This window comes from Oryx dammah, unplaced genomic scaffold (genome assembly GCF_014754425.2).
Source record: "Oryx dammah isolate SB20612 unplaced genomic scaffold, SCBI_Odam_1.1 HiC_scaffold_23, whole genome shotgun sequence".
NCBI lineage: Eukaryota > Metazoa > Chordata > Mammalia > Artiodactyla > Bovidae > Oryx > Oryx dammah.
In genome coordinates this window covers 69361751-69380954 of record NW_024070207.1, presented here as the reverse complement: position 1 = coordinate 69380954, position 19204 = coordinate 69361751, and the positions used below count along the sequence as shown (strand labels likewise).

Here is a 19204-nt window from a genome sequence, read left to right as displayed (position 1 = left end):
GTCCTCTGTGAGGGAGGTAGTAGAGGTGAGGAAGCTGTGATCCTTCTCTTTATTCTCACTTTGTGCTTAACTGTCACTCTGTGAGAAGAAACTGTACAATATGTGGATGCCTCCATTAGAGTATGGGAATCAGATGGTCCTAATTCTTTTATAGATGGGAATTTTTCTCTAATTGGATCTTAAGGGCACAAGTTTTGTCTTCAGATAGCTGGGATAGACAGGCTCACATTCTGTCTTCTTTTAGTATCACATTCATTGTAGTGGTCCCTCAAATCTCTTCATCCTTTCTAAGCCCCCCCTTTTCTTCATTATCCATCCTACATATTTAAAATACAGTTAACTTTTGAATAACACAGGTTTGAATTGCATGAGTTCATTTATGTATGGTTTTTTTTAAAATAAATATTTATCATGTACTATATTTCCTGGTGGCTCAGACAGTAAAGCGTCTGTCTACAATGCGGGAGACCTGGGTTGGATCCCTGGGTCGGGAAGAATCCCTGGAGAAGGAAATGGCAACCCACTCCAGTACTCTTGCCTAGAAAATCCCACGGATGGAGGATCCTGGTGTCCATGGGGTCGCAAAGAGTAGGACATGACTGAGCAACTTCACTTTCATATAGTACCTGATGGGCTTCCCAGGTAGCTCAGTGGGCAAAGAATCCACCTGCCAATGTAAGAAATGGGGATTTGATCCCTGAGTTGGGAAGATCCCTGGAGGAGGGCATGGCAACCTACTCCAATATTCTTGATTGAAGAATCCCATGGACTGAGGAGCCTGGCAGGCGACAGTTCATGGGGTTGCAAAAAGTTGGACACAACTGAAGCGACTTAGCATGCATGCATGCATATAGTACAAGATACAATCCAAGGGTGGTTGAATCCAAAGATGTAGAACCATGGATAAGGAATTGGTTCCAACTGTAAATTTATATCTGTATTTTTGATTGAGGGGAATGTTGGTGCCCCTAAACCTCGTGTTGATCAAGGGTCAACTATATTTTCATTTTCACTTCTCTTTGACTCTTGTATTCTTAACAGTCTCATCTACTTCCTGTTTGAGAAGGTGCATGCTAAGTCGCTTTTGTCATGTCCGACACTTTATGATCCCAGGCTCCTCTGTCCATGGAATTCTTTGTGCAAGAATACTGGAGTGGATTGCCATACCCTCCTCCAGTTATGAGAAGGTACCTTACATTTATAAAAGATAGCTCTCTGAGTGAAATTTATGGCCTAACAGTCTTCACAGTATCAGTCTCTTGTTCATCTATATATACATCTCTGTCCCCAGCAAGATACCAAGGATTTTGCTCTATGTCACAGTGACTGTTGTTATCACTCTCTGCTCCAAGTTCCTTCAGACTACAAAACCTGCCTTTTAAGGAAGGTTCATCCCTTGTTCTCACAAATGACCCAATAAGGAAAGAACCCTTGACAAATTCCTAAACCAAAGGGGCTGCTGTTGATAACTTCCAAAGGCACTCACCCACTCAGTGAGTACCAGTGTATCTGCTGTCATGTCTTCTTTCCTGAAACCTTGCATTCCCTTTGGTTTTTAATAACTTGTAATATAACATTCTTTTGCACTCTACCCCCAGAAGTAGTAGCATATGCTTCTATTTCTATTTCTTTCTATTTCTCCCCAATTTATTTCTTAAGGTTCTGTACATTCCCTACCATGCATAATGCTAACACTATTTGTTGGACCATATTGTCTTTTGTCTTTCCTTTTCCTTCTCTTTCTTTTGTGTTTAAGACATTTGTTTTCTTAACATACTCCAGGCTTTACCTTAGGGGATTCCTCCCACAGTAAGAACTGTAAAGAAAAGAAGTTCTAGGGGCTTCCCTGGTGGAGTGGTTAAGAATGCGCCTCCCAGTGCAGGGGATACAGGTTCAATCCCTGCTCCAGGAAGAGCCCACATGCCGTAGAGCAAGTAAACCCATATGCCACAACTACCGAGCCAGCACTCTTGAGCCCGCAAGCCACAACTACTGAACCCAGCACCACAACTACTGAGCCCATGCACCCTAGAGCCCATACTCTGCAATAAGAGAAGCCACTACAGTGAGAAGCCCATGAACTACAACTAAGAGTAGTCCCCACTCACTGCAACTAGACAAAACCTGGGTGCAGCAATGAAGACCCAGCACAGCTAAAAATAAATAAATATTAAAAAGAAGAAAAGTTCTAAGTCTGCAGAAAGCATTCACAGTTCAAATAAAACTACCTTATCCATCTTCACATCCCTGAATAGAAGAATTTCTTTCAGGTGATATCTTTGCATCATTCCAATATCTAACCTACACCAGATCCATACATATTGAAATCCTAGTTTAGTGATTTCATCTTTTCTCCTCTTCCCTTAGAGCTCTAACTCTCTAAGTGTTATGGGCATCTTCCTCTTTGCTCCAAACTATAGCTGCTTCCCCAGTCACAAGTGGTGTCTCCTGAAATTCATTAAATAATGCCTGAAGTATCCTATGCTGCTCTTGTGGTCTTTTTCTCTTGATTTTTTTCCCCTGAGTATTTTATAATCTGTCATGAAAAGGACTGTAATCTGCTCTTATTAATGACACTTTGTCTGTAATACTCAGAGGGCTCCTCAATAGTTTTCTGGGCCTGGGCTAGTTTGTGGGAAGAGGAGGGGCAATGAGAGGTCATTCCAGTTTACTCTCATCTTTCTTTTTCTGTTAAATCTCTTTGACCTGAGTTATCTTCCTTGACCTAATAATAGAGCATATACTCTCCTTTTTCTTACTCTATACCAAAAAGCTTTTAGGCCTGGGGACATTTGGGGGGTGGGGTTATCCTTCTTTTCCTTTTCATATAAGCCAAATTTGACCACTAAGATCTTAAGCCTTCTCAATCTTCATTTCCTGATGAACCTCTGGTTTGCTTTCTGACATTTCTAAAACTAAAATGGTCTCCTAGGCTGTGATTCTCTGTTCATTTACAACACGCTGTACTTTCTCTGCCTGCTGCCAACGTCTTTAAGCTGTTGCTGTGCCAAGCAGATTCTCAAAGCCAAGGCATTACTGCCCCAGTCTCTTTTAGTGTATTGCTTTTTTGTTCTGACTTTTTTTTTTAATTTTTAGTAATTTATTTCACTGTCCCCCCCACCCCTGCAACATTAATTGTAAAAGCCGCCGTATTCTTCCATGTTTTTAAGGCTTTCACACTTCTTGATTTGGTTTCTAACAAAGTCTATCATCCTTTGGGGCTTTGAAATCAACAACAAGGATCATGGTATACCTGAGGGATAGCTAGAACGGATTCACAAACTTATGAAACAGGAAAGAGAGCCTTAGAAGTATGGCATACAAGTCACACAGAATAAGGTAAGCAGCAACATAATATGGGCAGATGGCACCAACTATAAACACTTAAAGGCCTAATTGTCTCCCACTAATGACTGAGCGACTGAACTGAACTGAATTGAAAATTCAGTTTACAGTCATGACAGAGGGACAGAATGAAAAAAGGGGGAAACAAACTATGGTATCCAAAATAATTCCATTGTATTAAAGAGAAAGGATATGTCCAAAGAAAAGACACAAAAACTGTCACTGTTTGCAGATGACATGTTACTATACATAGAAAATCCTAAATATTCCATCAGAAAACTATTGGATCTAATCAGTGAATTTGGTAAACTTGCAGGATACAAAACTAATGCATGAAATCTCTTGCATTCCTATACACTAACAAAAAGGCAGAAAGAGAAATTAAGGAAATAATCCCATTTACCATCACAACAAAAAAAAATGTCTAGGAATAAATCTACCTAAGGAAGCAAAAGATCTATACTTATAAAATTATAATACTCCAATGAAAGAAATCAAAGAGGACACAAATGGATGGAGAAATAAACCATGTTCTTGGATTGGAAGAATCAATATAGTGAAAATGAATATACTATCCAAAGGAATCTACAGATTAAATGTAATTCTTATCAAATTACCAATGGCATTCTTTACAGAATTAGGACAAAATTTTTTTTTACAATTTGTATGGAAACACAAAAGACTCCAAGAGTCAAAGTACTCTTGAGAAAGAAAAATGGAGCAGGAAGAAACAGGCTCCCCAACTTCAAATTATACTAAAAAGCTATAGTAATCAAAACAGTATGGTACTGGCACAAAAACAGAAATATAAATCAATAGTACAGGACAGAAAGCCCAGAGATAAACCCATGTACCTATGGTCACCTAATCCGTAACAAAGGAGGCAAGAATAAACAATGGAAAAAAGAGAGTATCTTCAATAAGTGGGGCTGGTAAATCTGGATAGCTACATGTAAAAGAATGAAATTAGAACACTACCTAGCACCACACATAAAAATAAAGTCAAAATGGATTAAAGACCTAAAAAGGTCTGCATAGTCAAAGCTACGGTTTTTCCAGTAGTCACGTTCAGATGTGAGAGCTGGACCATAAAGAAGGCTGAGCACCAAGATGCTTTCCCAAGAACTGATGTTTTCAAACTGTAGCTCTGGAGAAGACTCTTGAGAGTCCCTTAGACTTCAAGGAGATCAAAGCAGTCAATCCTAAAGGAAATCAACCTTGAATATTCATTGAAGAGACTGATGCTGAAGCTGAAGCTCCAATACTTTGGCCACCTGATGGGAAAAGCTGACTCACTGGAAAAGATCCTGATGCTGGAAAAGATTGAGGACAGGAGGAGAAGTGGCAACAGAGGGTGAGACAGTTGGATGGTATCACCGACTCAATGGACATGAGCGTGAGCAAACTCCAGGAGATAGTGAAGGACAGGGAAGCCTGGCTTGCTGCAGTCCATGGGGTCACAAAGAGTCACACACGACTTAGTGATTGAACAACAGCAACAACAACAAATGCAAGACCAGATACTATAAAACTCTTGGAGGAAAAAATAGGAAAAACACTCTTTGACATAAATCACAGTAAGATCTTTTTTGAAGCACCTCCTAGAATAATGAAAATAAAAACAAAATAAATAAAAAAGGCCTACATAGTCAAAGCTATGGTTTTTCCAGTAGTCATGTACAGATGTCTGGTTTGACATAGCTTTCCTTCCAAGGAGCAAGCATCTTTTAATTTCATAGCTGCAGTCAACATCTGCAGTGATTTTGGAGCTGAAGAAAATAAAATCTGTCACTGTTTCCACATTTTCCCCTTCTGTTTGCCATGACATGATGGGATGGATGCCATGATCTTAATTTTTTAAATGTTGAGTTTCAAGCCACCTTTTCACTCTCCTATTTCACCTTCATAAAGAGGGTCTTTAGTGGTCACTTTGGCAGCACAAATACTAAATTTGGAATGTACAGAGAAGATTAGCATGGCCCTTGTGCAAGGATGACACACAAATTTCTGAAGCATTCCATATTTTTAGACATAGAGAACAGACTTGTAGACACAGCGTGGGAGAAGGAAAGGGTAGGATGAATGGAGAGAGTAGCATGGAAAAATATCTACTACCATATGTAAAATAGATAGTCAGTGGGAATTTGCTATATGACTCAGGAAACTCAAACCAGGGCTCTGTGACAACCTAAGAGTGGTGGGATGGGGTGGAAAGTGGGAGGAAGTTTTAAGAGAGAGGGCACATATGTATACCTATGACTGATTCATGTTGGTGTATGGCAGAAACCAACACAATATTGTTAACCAAGTACCCTTCAATTAAAAATAAATTTTTAAAATGAGACTCTTTAGTTCCTATTCACTTCTGCCATTAGAGCAGTAAGTAACTGTTAGTCTCTCAATGGTGTCCAACTCTTTGCAACCCCATGGACTGTAGCTCAGCAGGCTCTTCTGTCCAGCGTTCTCCAGGTGAGAATACTAGAGTGGGTTGCCTGTGCTCTTCTCCAGGGGATCTTCCCAACCCAGGAATTGAACACATTCCTGTCCATTTTAGTTCACTGATTCCTAAGATGTTGATACTCAACCTTGCCATCTCCTGGTTGACTACATCTAATTTACCTTGATTCATGGACCTAATGTTTCAGTTTCTTAAGCAATATTGTTCTTTATAGCATCAGACTTTACTTTCATCACCAGACACATCCACAGCTGAGCATTTTTTGCACTTTGGCCCAGCTGCTTCAGTCTTACTGGAGCTATTAGTAATTGTCCTTCACTCTTCCCCAGCAGCATATTGGACACTTTCTGACCTGGAGGGCTCAACTTCCAGTGTAATATCTTTTTGCTTTTCATACTATCCAAAGTGTTCTCCAGGCAAGAATACTGGAGTGGTTTCCTTCTCCAGTGGGCCATGTTTTGTCAGAACTCTTAGTTTTCAACCATCCATCTTGGGTGTCCCTGAGAAGCATGGTTCATAGCTTTTTTGAGTTACACAAGCCCCTTTGATATGATAAGGCTATGATTCATGAAGTGGCTCAGTGGTAAAGAATCTGCCTGTCAATGTGAGAGACTCAGATTCAATCTCTTCTTTGGGAGGACCCCCTGGAGAATAAAATGACATCCCACTCAAGTATTCCTTCCTGGGAAATCCCAGGGACAGAGGAGGTTGGCATCTAGAGTTCATGGGGTGACACACACACACACACATAAGTACACAAATATGTGGCAAGTAAATAATACACTACTAAACTAGCAATGGATCAGTGACAAAATCAAAGAGAAAATCAGAAAACACCTATAGACAAATGGAAATGAAAATGTAATTTTCATTTATATTTGTAAATGAAAGCACAACACTCCAAAATCTATGGGATTCAGCAAAAGGAATTCTAAGAGGAAAGTTTATAACAATACAATCTTACCTCAAGAAACAAGAAAAATCTCTAATAGATAATCTAACCTTACACCTAAAACAACTAGACGAAGAAGAAAAAAAAACCTAAAGATAGTAAAAGAAAAGAAATCATAAAGATCAGAGCAGAAATGAATGTAACAGAGGCATAGAAAACAATTGCAAAGATCAATGAAACTAAAAGTTGCTTCATTGAAAAGATAAACATAATTTATAAACCTTTAGCCAGACTCATCAGGGAAAAAAGGGAGAGGGCTCAAATCAATAAAATTAGAAACGAAAAAGCAGAGTTACAACTTGCACCATAAAAATACAAAACAACATAAGAAAGCAACTGTATGCCAATAAAATGGACAACCTGGAAGAAATGGACAAATTCTTAGAAAGATACAGTCTCCCAAGACTGAACCAGGAAGAAATAGAAAATATGAAAAGAATAATCACAAGCACTGAATTGAAGCTGTGATAAAAAATTCCCAAAAAACCAAAGTCCAGGACCTGATGGCTTCACAGGTGAATTCTATCAAGCATTTAGAGAATTAACACCTATCCTTCTGGAACTGTTCCAAAATATTGCAGAGAAGGAAAACTTCCAAATGTATTCTGTGAGGCCACCATCATGCTGATACCAAAACTAGCCAAAGATGCCACGCACAAAAGAAGAAAATTACAGGCCAATATCCCTGATGAACATAGATGCAAAAATCCTTTGCACATTACTAATGTTTTGAATCCACATTAAAAAGACCATATACCATGATCAAGTAGGATTTATCCCAGGGATGCAAGGATTTTTCAATATCCACAAATCAATCAATGTGGTACATTACATCAACAACTTGAAAAATAAAAACCATTTAATCATCAAAAAGAATAAAATACCTAGAAATAAACCTGCTGAAGAATACAAAAGACCCATACTCTGAAAACTGTAAGATGCTAATGAAAGTAATCGAATAAGACACAAACAGATGGAAAGATATATCATATTCATGGATTGGAAGAATGAATATTTTCAAAATGACTATACTACCCAAAGCAATATAGAGTCAATGCAATGCCTATCAAATTACTAATGGCATTTTTCACAGAACTAGGACAACAAATTTTAAAATTTGTTTGGCGACACAACAGACCCTGAATGGCCAAAGCAATTTTGAGAAAGAAAAACAGAGTTAGAGAAATATAACTCAGCCATAAAAAGAATGAAACAATACCATTTGCAGCAAATGGATAGACCTAGGAAGTGTTATACTGAGTGAAGTAAACCAGATAGAAAGACAAACATTATATGACATGACTTATGTGTAGAATCTAAAAAATTAATACAAACAAACTATTTATGAAACAGAAACAGACTCACAGACTTAGAGAACAAACTTGTGGTGGCTGGGGGAAGGGAAAGAGGAGAAGGGACAGTTAGGGAGTTTGGGATGGACACGTACACACTGCTACATTTAAAATGGATGACCAACAAGGGCTTACTGTATAACACAGGGAACTCTGCTCAATGCTACGTGGCAGGCTGGATGGGTGGGGAGTTTGAAGGAGAATGGATACATGCGTATGCATGACTGAGTCCCTTTGTTGTTCATCTGAAACTATCACAACATTGTTAATGGGCTATACTCCAATACAAAATAAAAAGTTTTAAAGAAAAGTTATTTGTATATTTTACTATGAGTATTAACATATATTTCGTCCATTTTTCTTTCTTTCTTTTTGTTGGAGACTTTGGGATTCTAGTTACCCAACCTAGTTGCAGGCTCTTGACAGTGAATGTGCTGAGTCCTAACTACTGGAGTATTGGGGGATTCCCTTCCCCATTTTTCTATTAAGTGATTTTGGTAATTTCCCTTACTAACTATATATTAAGGAAATTGACTGTTTGTTATATGTGTTACAAACTATTCCCCTGTTTCTCATGTGCCTTTTGATTTTATTTATAGCATTTTTCCCATGCAGGAAATAAAGCCCATGATTTTTACGTAGTCAAATTCATCAATCTTTTCTCTAGTAAATTCATTATTTTGCTTATTTTAAAAGTTTTTTTATTAAAATATAATGTACATAAAAGTGATTATTATCACATGTCATAAATGTAGTTCAATGAATTTTTGTAAACTGAATACTTCCCTGTAACCAGCATTCAGATCAATAAATAGAACATGAACACTATCCATGGGTACTCCCACACAGTCACTACCTGTTCTTTCTCACACAAGGTAGTAAATTAGTTTTATAAGGTTCCATTTTTTTAATATAACATTCCAAAACTCCTTTTTAGGGAAAAGAGTGAATCCAGGAACCTATTTTATTTTTTTAATGACTAGTTAGTTGTCCCAACACCATTTATTAAGTAATAAATAAATAATAAACCTTTTCTCCACTGATAGGAAATTTTACCTTTATCATATATCAATCTCTTTTATGTATTTGAATCTATTTCTAAATTCTTTAATCCACTGATGTGACTATCTCTTCATGGTTTCTAGCAGAGGAATGACACAGTCTATGTTTTCAAAAGATCATTTTGGCTGCTGTGTGGAGAATGGACTGTATGGTGGGGTAGTGTGCAGGGGGCAAGTAGGGAGTAAGGATATTGTAGTAATCTAGGTGAGAGATAACAGTGGCTTAGAATAGGAAGTTACAGCAGAATAGAGAAAAGTGGTCATAGATGAGGTAAGATTTGGGCATTTAATTCATATATCAGTACCACACAGTTCTTTTAATTTCTGTATCTTTATAATATACTTTAATATCTCATAAGACCAATTTCCTCCTCATTAGTATTTTTTCCAGAATTATTCTTTCCTTGATATGAGCTTTTCTTTATATTAGCTTAAGAATCAGTTTTTTCAGTTTCAAAAAATTCTATTGTTGTCTTTAAAAGATCAAATTAAACTTATATAGTAATACATACAAGAAAGAACATCTTTGTACTATGAGTAGTCCCATCCGGTAACAGAACATTGAAGACTCTGTGATTGTCAAAAGTATATAAAAGATTTCTTAATACAGATCTTTTAAGTTTCATATTTTTAAGTCCTGAGGGTTTTAATTGTTGCCATTTGAAACTGGACATTTTCTACCATTATATTTTTATTACCAGTTATTATGACAAATACACAAAAGGACAAAAAATCAGACACCCATATTTTTATTATCTAGACTTAACTGAATGTTGACATTTTTCATACTTGCTTCAGATCATTTTAATCTTATTTTAAAATCGAAGTATTATTGATTATAATGTTATAGGTTACAGATGGACAATATAATGATTCACAATTTTAAAGGTTATATTCTATTTATAGTTATTATAAAATATTGGTTATATTCCTGGTGTTGTTCATTATATCCATGTAGCTTATTTTATGCCCAATAGTTTGTACCTCTTAATCCTTTATCCCTATATTGCACCCCCCCCACCTGCTTACTTCTCCCCACTGATAACCACTGGTCTGTACATATCTTCAATTTTACTGAATATTGACTCACTTTATGAATAGCAGTTAGTTCAGTGCACAAGTACTTATTTACTCCACAGTGTGTGCCAGACATTATTCTAGGAGCTGTGTTACAAAAGTGAACAAAGAAGACAAAATCTACTGCATTCTGAAGAGTACATTGAAGTTGGGGGAGATAGACAAAACTCAAACTATCTAAAGAAAATAGAGAATGTGTTATATCAGATAAATTAGGAAAAAATAAGACTGGGAAAGTGAATATGGAGTGCAATGGTGGTTAATCTTAATTGTTAACTTGGCTAGGCTATACTACCCAGTTTTTAAATAGAATACTAACCTAGATGTTGCTGTGAAGGTATTTTACAGATGTGGTTAACATCTACAATTAGTTGACTTAAAGATTACCCTAATTAATGTGGGTGCTTGCATGTATGCTCAGTTGCTCAGTTCTGTATGATCAAAGATGCAATAACAGAAATTCTAGCCTGCCAGGTTCCTCTGTCCGTGACATGTTCCAGGCAATAATATTGGAGTTGGTTGTCATTTCCTTCTCTAGGGGATCTTCCTGACCCAGGGATTGAACTTGTGTCTCCTGCACTGATAGGTGGATTCTTTACCACTGAGCCACTTGGGAAGCCCTAAATAATGTGTGTGGACCTCACCAATCAGTTGAAAGTCTTAAGAGAAAACCTGAAGTTTCTTGGAGAAGAAAGAATTCTACCTCAAGATTGCAGCATCACTTCTTTTTTTTTTTTTTTTTTTTGCAGCATCACTTCTTGCAGTTTCCTGCCTGATGACCTGCTCTATGGATTTATGACTGACAGTCCCTGCAATTGTGTGAGCCAGTTCCTTAAGATAAATATCTTATTATAAATATATTAATACATTGAATATAAATTTATACATATATAAATTATGTCCTATTTGTTCTGTTTATCTGAAGAACCATGACAAATGTACAGTTTGGCTTGAGAGGACAGAATCTTAAGGATAAGTTTTCATTTTTATTATTGTTGTTTTGGCCATTCCACACAGCACGTGGGATCTCAGTTCCCTGACCAGGGATGGAACCTGTGCCCCCTGCAGTGGAAGCATAGGGTCTCAACCACTAGATCACCAGGGAAGTCCCAAGGATAAGTTTTATGAGTTGGTTCTGGAGTTTCTGGAATTGCTTCTCTAATCTATTAGGTTTAAATACATGAATGACTCTATTTACAGTGGTAAAGAAGGCACTGGGGAAAAATAAATAATCAGACTTTCAGGAATTATTGATCATGAGCTCTGAAATGACATTAATTCTAGGAGAACCAAAAGAACAGTATACTCCACTAGTCAAAGTAAGGCTCATGCATGTCAAGTGATAATGGATAGCTCAGGTCCATCTCACATGGACACAGTGGGTCCTGAAATCTGTCTTGTGGTTATTTTTCTGATCTGGAATGCATAGTTGGAATAGATATAGTCAGTAACTGGCATAATCCTTTCATTGGTTCCCTAATCTATGTAGTGAGGTCTATTATGGTAGGAAAGGCTAAGAGGAAACCACTAGAACTGCTTCTACCAGAAAAATAGGAAACCAAAAGCAACACCACATTTCTAGAGGAACTGCAGAGATTAGTGCCACCATTAATGACTTGAAAGACGAAGGGGTGTTAATTACCACCACACCCGCATTTAGTTTGCCTATTTGGCTTATGTAAAAGACAGGTGTGCCTTAGAAAATGACAACGGATTACCATAACTTTAACCAGATGTTGAGTCCAATTGCTGTTGCTACTCCAGATGTGGTTTCTTTGCTTGAGAAAACTAATGTATCCCTTGGTATCTGGGGATATTACAGTTGTTGATCTGGCAAATGTCTTTTATCAATGCCTGGTAGTAAACACCACCAGAAGCAGTCTGCTTTCAACTTCCAAAGCAGCAATACTGTCTTGTTGCAAGTATATCAATTGCTCCACTCCTAATTTTCATACTTTATAGAGATCTTTATTGCCTTTTACTTCTATAAGACACCACACTACTTCATTACATTGATGACATTGTGCTGATTGGACCTGGTGAGCCAGAAGTGGAAACTACTCTAAACTTACTGAAAGACATTTATGTGTCAGAGGGTGGGATATAAATCCTACAAAATTCAGGGGCTTTCTATCTCAGTGAAACTTCTAGGGGCTCAATGGTATTATGTGAAGATATCCCTAGGATGGCTAAGTTGCTGCATCTGACCCCTCCTACAACCAAAATATAGACCCAATGCCAGGTGGGACTTTTTGGATTTTGAAGTTATGTTTCTCATTTGGATGTGCTACTCTGATCCATTTACCAAGTGATCTAAAAAACCACTAGTTCTGCATGGAGCCCAGAAGAAGAGAAGTCTTTGCAACAAGTTCAGGCTGCTGTACAAACAGCTCTGCCATTGGGCCATATGATCTAGCAGATTCAGTGTCACTTGAAGTGGTATTTGTCAGTGGCAGATAGGGATTCTACTTGGGGCCTTTGGTAGAACCTTATAAGTTAATCATAGTGTATGCCCTTAGGATTTTGAAGCAAAACCCTGCCTCTGCAGATAACCACTCTCCTTTGGAGAAATAGCTTTCAGCTGCTTGCTATTGGGCTTTAGTAGAGACTGAACACTTAACCATGAGCCACAAAATTACTATGAGACCTGAGATGCTCATCATGAAGTGGATATTGATTCCCCCACAAACCTGTAATGTTGACTATGCTCACTGGCCCTCCACTAGCAAATAGAAGTGATATATAAAATTATGCTTTAGCGGGCTCTGAGGGCACAGGTAAATTAAAGACAGAAACGTCCCAAATGCTTACGGCCCCTACTACTTCTATTGCCTCCTTTCTCTCAACCTGTATCTATTGCCTCATGGGGAGTTCTCTACAATCAGTTGACTGAAGAAGAGAAAACTTGGGCCTGCTTGATACACATGCATATCAAGATGGTTCTATTTGATATACATGCAACACTTAAAAGTAGACTGTTCCACCACTACAACCTCTTTGTGGGACATCCCTGAAGGACAGTGATGAAGTGAAATCTTTCCATTGCACAGAACTTTGAGCAGTGAACATGCTTGTTCATTTTTACTTTGAAACAGAAATGGTCAGAGGTATGAGTGTGTATAAACCAATTCATAGACTGTAGCCAATGATTTAGATGGGTAAGCAGGGGTTTGGAAGGAACATGATTGGAAAATTGGTGATGAAGAGGTCCAGGGAAGACGTATGTGGGTAAGCCTCTGTGAATGGGCAAAACCCTTCACAAAACTGGATATTTGTGTCCAGTGTGAATACTCACCAAAGAGTGACATCAGCAGAGGAAGATTTTTATAATTAAGTGGATAAGATGATCTGTTCTCTGGATAGCCATCAGCTACTTTCCTCAGCCACTCCTGTCATTGCTCAAGACGCTCATGAACAAAGTGGCCATGGTGATAGGGATGGATTTATGCATGGGCTTAGAAACCTCAAGTTCCACTCATCAAGGACAACTTGTCTCCACCAACTGCTCAGTGCTCAGTCTGTTAGTAGCAGAAACCATTGCTTTGTCTCTGATCAGACACAATTTCCAAGGATGATCAAGCCAGTTATTTGGTGGCAGGTGGCTTATTAATACATTTGACCACCTCTATCATAGAGGGGACAGCCCTTTAGTTTTACTGGAACAAATGCATTAGATATGGTTTTGTCTTCCCACCATTCAGTTCTTCTGCCCAAAATACACTCTGTGGACTTACAGAATACCTTACCCACTACCATGTATTCCAAACAGCATTGCTTCTGATCATGGATCTCATTTCATAGTACTTGAAGTGTGGCAATGGGGCCATACTCATGGAATTTACTAATCTTACCATGTTTTCCCTCATCCTGAAGCAGCTGGGTTGATAGAAGCATGGAATGGCTGTATGAAGGCTCAATTACAGTACCAGCTGGGTGACAATATTTGCAGGGCTGAGGCATGTTCTCTAGGAATTTGTACATACCCTAAATCAACATCCAATACATGGTGCTGTTCCTCCTATAACCAAAATTTATGGGTCTAGGAACCAAGGGGTGGAAATGGGAGTGGCACCACTACTATTACCATCGTTATCCAATAGCATAAATTTGGTTTTCTGTTTCTGCAACGTTATGCTCTGCAGATCTACAGGTCTTAGTTCCAAAGACTGGAATGCTTCCACCAGGAGACACAACAGTGCATTGTACTTGTAGTTAAGAGTGTCACCTTGCCACTTTGGGCTCCTCATGCCTTTGAATCAATAGACAATGAAGGGAGATAGTTTATTGGCTAAAGTGATTGATCCTGATTACTAAGGAGAAACTGAACTCTACAACACAATGGAGGTAAGGAAGAGCTTGTATGGAATACATTAGGTTCCTTAAGGCATCTCTTAATACTACTATCCTTGTGATTATAATCAATGTAAAACTATAATAATTCAATTCAGTGGGACTACTAATGGCTCGGACTTTCAGGAATGAAGGTTGGAATGGCTTCATCAGGCGTAGAACCACAGTCAGCTAAGGTCCTTGCCAAGGTCAAAAGGAATATGGACTAAGAAATGGAATAAGGTAGTTATGAACACCAGTTATGACCATGTGACCAGTTGCAGAAAAAATGGCTATAATTGTTATAATACATAACCCTTATTTTTTATGAATATGTTTGGGTGTATATTTATGTCAAATGCCTTTCTCCCTCCATTATCTCCTCATAGAATGTGAGATGCATTAACGATAATTAAATTTATATCATAGCATTTGAGTTACAGGATATCAAGGAGAGGAATGACTCAAAGACTTTGCATACTCTTATGGTGAAAAAGTTAGCTCATTTTTCAGTTTTAAATGACTTTGTTATTGTATTTATTTAGAGATATGTGTATGGATACCCACTGGACAAGAGTGAGACTCTGATAGTTTATGTATCAGCTTGGCTTGTTTATTGTATCCAGTTATTTAATCAAGCACTTACATAGGTGATGGTGTATGCTAGATGTAGTTAAAATATGCAATCAGTTGACTTGAAGTAAAGATTACATTTGATAATGTGAGTGAGCTTCATCAATTAGTTGTAGGATATAAGAGAAAAAAACTGAGATTTCCTGGAGGAAGAAATTCTGCCTCAAGGCTGAGGTATCACATTCTGCCTAATTTCCATCCTGTGGGGTTTGCCCTAGATCCCACTCAAGACTGCATTGTCAACTCTTCTTGAGTTTGCAGCCTGCTGGCCTGGTCTACAGATTTCAGGTATGCCAAGCCTCACAATCACAATCACATGATCACATGTTCTAATTCCTTAAAATAAAATTATATATATAAACATATATATTATGTTTCTCTGGAGAACCCTGACTTATGTAATTGTGCAAGTGCAATTTTAAATAAGATGTTTAGGAAAGGTGGCATTTGAGTATCATTTATGTTTCCAATAATAGTTTATGCCTTTTTACTGTTTAAAAATTATTTATTTATTATTTTTATTTATTAAACTTTCACTTTTAGATAGTGTAGATTCACAGTTTTTTATAGTTCCACTATATATTACAATTATTTTTTAAGTAGATAAGACTTTTCATTGGAGTTTCAATATCAAACTCAATTAATAGAATGAATAGACAGAAAAGTAGGAAGATACAGATCTGAAAAGCACTATGAACCAATTCAACATAATTAAGATTTATACAATTTTAACACAACCACAGGATACAAATTTTATTCAAGTCCCCATAGATCATAAACCAGGAAACACTGGAACATATCCAGGGACATGAAACAAGGTGCAAAAGTTTCATGGTCTAAAAGTATTGAAACTATAGAGTCTGTTCTCTTATCACTGTGGAGTTACATTAAGAATCAATATCAAAAGATATTTGAAAATAACCATTCTGGTTCAAGATGGCAGAGTAGAAGGATATGCACTCATCTCCCTCTGCAAGAGCACCAAAATTACAACTAGCTGTTGAACAACCATCAACACTGGAACTCACCAAAAAAGTATACCTCAAGTTCAAAGACAAAGAAGAAACTGCAGCAAGATGGTTGGAGGGGCACAATCACAATAAAATCAAATCCCATACCTACCAGGTGTGTGACCCACAAACTGGACAACAATCAAACCCAAAGAAGTTCTCCCACTGTTGTGAAGGTTCTGAACCCCATGTAAGGCTTCCCAGCCTGGGAATCTGACAAAAGGACCGACAATCCCCAGGGAATTGAAGGCCAGCGGGATTTGATTACAAGACTTCCACAGGACTAGGGGAAACAGACACTTCAGTCTTGGAGGGCACAAACAAAACCTTGCATGCACCAAGACTCAGAGGAAAGGAACAGTGACCCCACAGGAGAATGAACCAAAACTACCTGCTAAAGTTGGAGGGTCTCCTGTGAAAGTGTGGGTGGGCAGGGCCTCACCACAGGGATGGGGGCACTGGCAGCAGCAGTCCTGAAATATCCCCCATGGTGTAAATCCTCTTGGAAGTCGCCATTAACCCAACCACAGAGCCGGTAGACCCGAGGTCTGGGTCACTTATGGTCAAAAAACTACCAGGGAAGGAGTGCAACCCCACACATCAGCAGATAATTGGATTAAAACTTTACTAAGGCAAGACCCAGTTTTTCCCACTAGCAGTCCCTCCCATCAGGAAGCTTACACAAGTCTCTTAGCCTTCTTCATCAGAGAGCAGACAGAAGAAACAAGAACAACCACAGTCTCACAGCAACTAAAACAAAAATCACATTACAGAAAGTCAGTCAGCATGAAAAAGCAGAAAGTTATGTCCCAGATGAAGGGACAAGTTAAAACCCCAGAAAAACAATTAATTGAAGTGGAGATAGGCAACCTTCCAGAAAAAGAATTCACAATAATGATAGTGAAGATTCAGGATCTCAGGAAAACAATGGGGAAGATGCAAGAAATTTTTACCAAAAAGCTGTAAGAACTAAAGAACAAACAAACAGATGAATAGTACACTAGAGGGAATCCATAGCAGAATAACTGAAGCAGAGGCACCGATAAATGACCTGGAGGACAGAATGGGGGAAATCACTGCCACAGAACAGAAAGTAGAAAAAATGATGAAAAGAAATTAAGACACCAGCCCCAAGCATCCTGTATCCTGCATCGAACCTGGACTGGAGATTTGTTTCTTATATGATATTATACATGTTTCAATACCATTCTCCCAAATCATCCCACCCTCTCCCTCTCCCACAGAGTCCAAAAGACTTCTATACAAGGGGAGGGAGGTGAGAGGGTGGTTCAGGATAGGGAACACATGTACACCCATGGCGGATTCATGTTGATGTATGGCAAAACCAATAAAATATTGTAAAGTAAAAATAATAATAATAATAAATAAATGATAAATGGTTAAAAAAAAGAAATTAAGACAGCCTAAGAGACCTCTGGGGCAACATTAAGTGCTGTCCCCTACATTATAGGGGTCCCAGAAGGAGAAGAAAGAGAGAAAGGACCTGAGAAAATACTTGAAGAAATCATAGCTGGAAAATTCCATAACATGGGAAAGGAAACAGTCAGCCAAGTCCAGGAAGCACAGAGAGTCCCAGGCAGGATAAACCCAAGGAGGAACACACAAAGACACATAGTAATCAAACTGACAACAATTAAAGACAGAGGTAAAATATTAAAAGCAACAAGGGGAAAACAACAAATAATATACAAGGGAACTCCCATCAGGCTATCAGCTGATTTCTCAACAGAAACTCTACAAGCCAGGAGGGAATGCACAATATATTTAAAGTGATGAAAGAGAAGAACGTACAACCAAGAATACTCTACCCAGGAAGACTCTCCTTCAGATTTGATGGAGAAATCAAAAGATTTCCAGACAAGCAAAAGTTAAGAGATTTCAGCACCACCAAACCAGCTTTACAATAAATGCTAAAGGAACTTTTCTAGGCAGAAAACAAGAGAAGGAAAAGCCCTACCTACAGAAAATAAACCCAAAATAATTAAGAAAATTATAATAGGATCATATATATGAATAATAACCTTAAGTGTAATGAACTAAATGCTCTGACCAAAAGACATAGACTGGCTGAGCAGATGAAAACATGTGCATGTATGCACTTCCACATCACTCTGCTTGACCCCCCAAATTGTAAGTAATTATTTTATATTGTTAGGTTAGTCATGTTCCCATTATGGCTTTCGACTGTAATCATCTTTTATTTTTGGTCTGGTTATTGATTGTGAAAACTGATAAACATCATTTACTATTGTGATTAGGTAACTATTACTCACTTAATACCATTGTGTTGGTTAACAGAAAAATAATAGAACTCTATATGACCAAAACTACGATTTAATAGAAAAACATGTAATCACTTTTTAAAATCTAGATGTATGCCAGAATCATCTTGGAATTTTTTGAAAAATACAGATGCCCAGGAATTGCATTTTATTCACCAGCACTCCAGATACATTCCTAATGAGCAGTCGTGTTTAAAAACAACTGGACTCTATGAGGATCTTTTACTTTTATCTAGTTTGTTTCACTTTTTTCTATTTCACATTCAGTGCTCCCATTTCATCTAGTTTATGTTTTCCAATTTCTCCATATCTTCTTTTTTTTGATGTTCTTTCTCAAGCCTTTATCATGCATAGTAGAAAAGCTTTTGTATACATATATACATAATGTGTACAATATATGTATTTCAGAAAACTTATGAATTTTTGCCTAGCTAAAAATTTTATGACATATTGATTTCACTTGTTTGACTTAATATAAATAGAATGCCAGATTTCTAATTAATAAAACAGATGTGCAACAAGCAACAAAGGTTTACTGTCTAACACAGGGAACTATAGTCAACAACTTGTATTAACCTATAATGAAAAGTAATTTCAAAAATAATATATGTGCTTATATATAAAACTGTATCACAGGGGCGGTCCTAAGATGGCGGAGGAATAGGAAGGGAAGACCACTTTCTC

The 19204-nt window shown here is 37.7% G+C and overlaps 1 non-coding gene across 1 annotated transcript; it reads left to right on the top strand.

The window, feature by feature from the left end:
- The first annotated feature begins 5266 nt into the window (after nucleotides 1-5266).
- Nucleotides 5267-5372, top strand: LOC120882747. Its single transcript, XR_005725599.1, has one exon. It is a non-coding gene; the product is annotated as a U6 spliceosomal RNA (small nuclear RNA).
- The last annotated feature ends 13832 nt before the right edge of the window (nucleotides 5373-19204 follow it).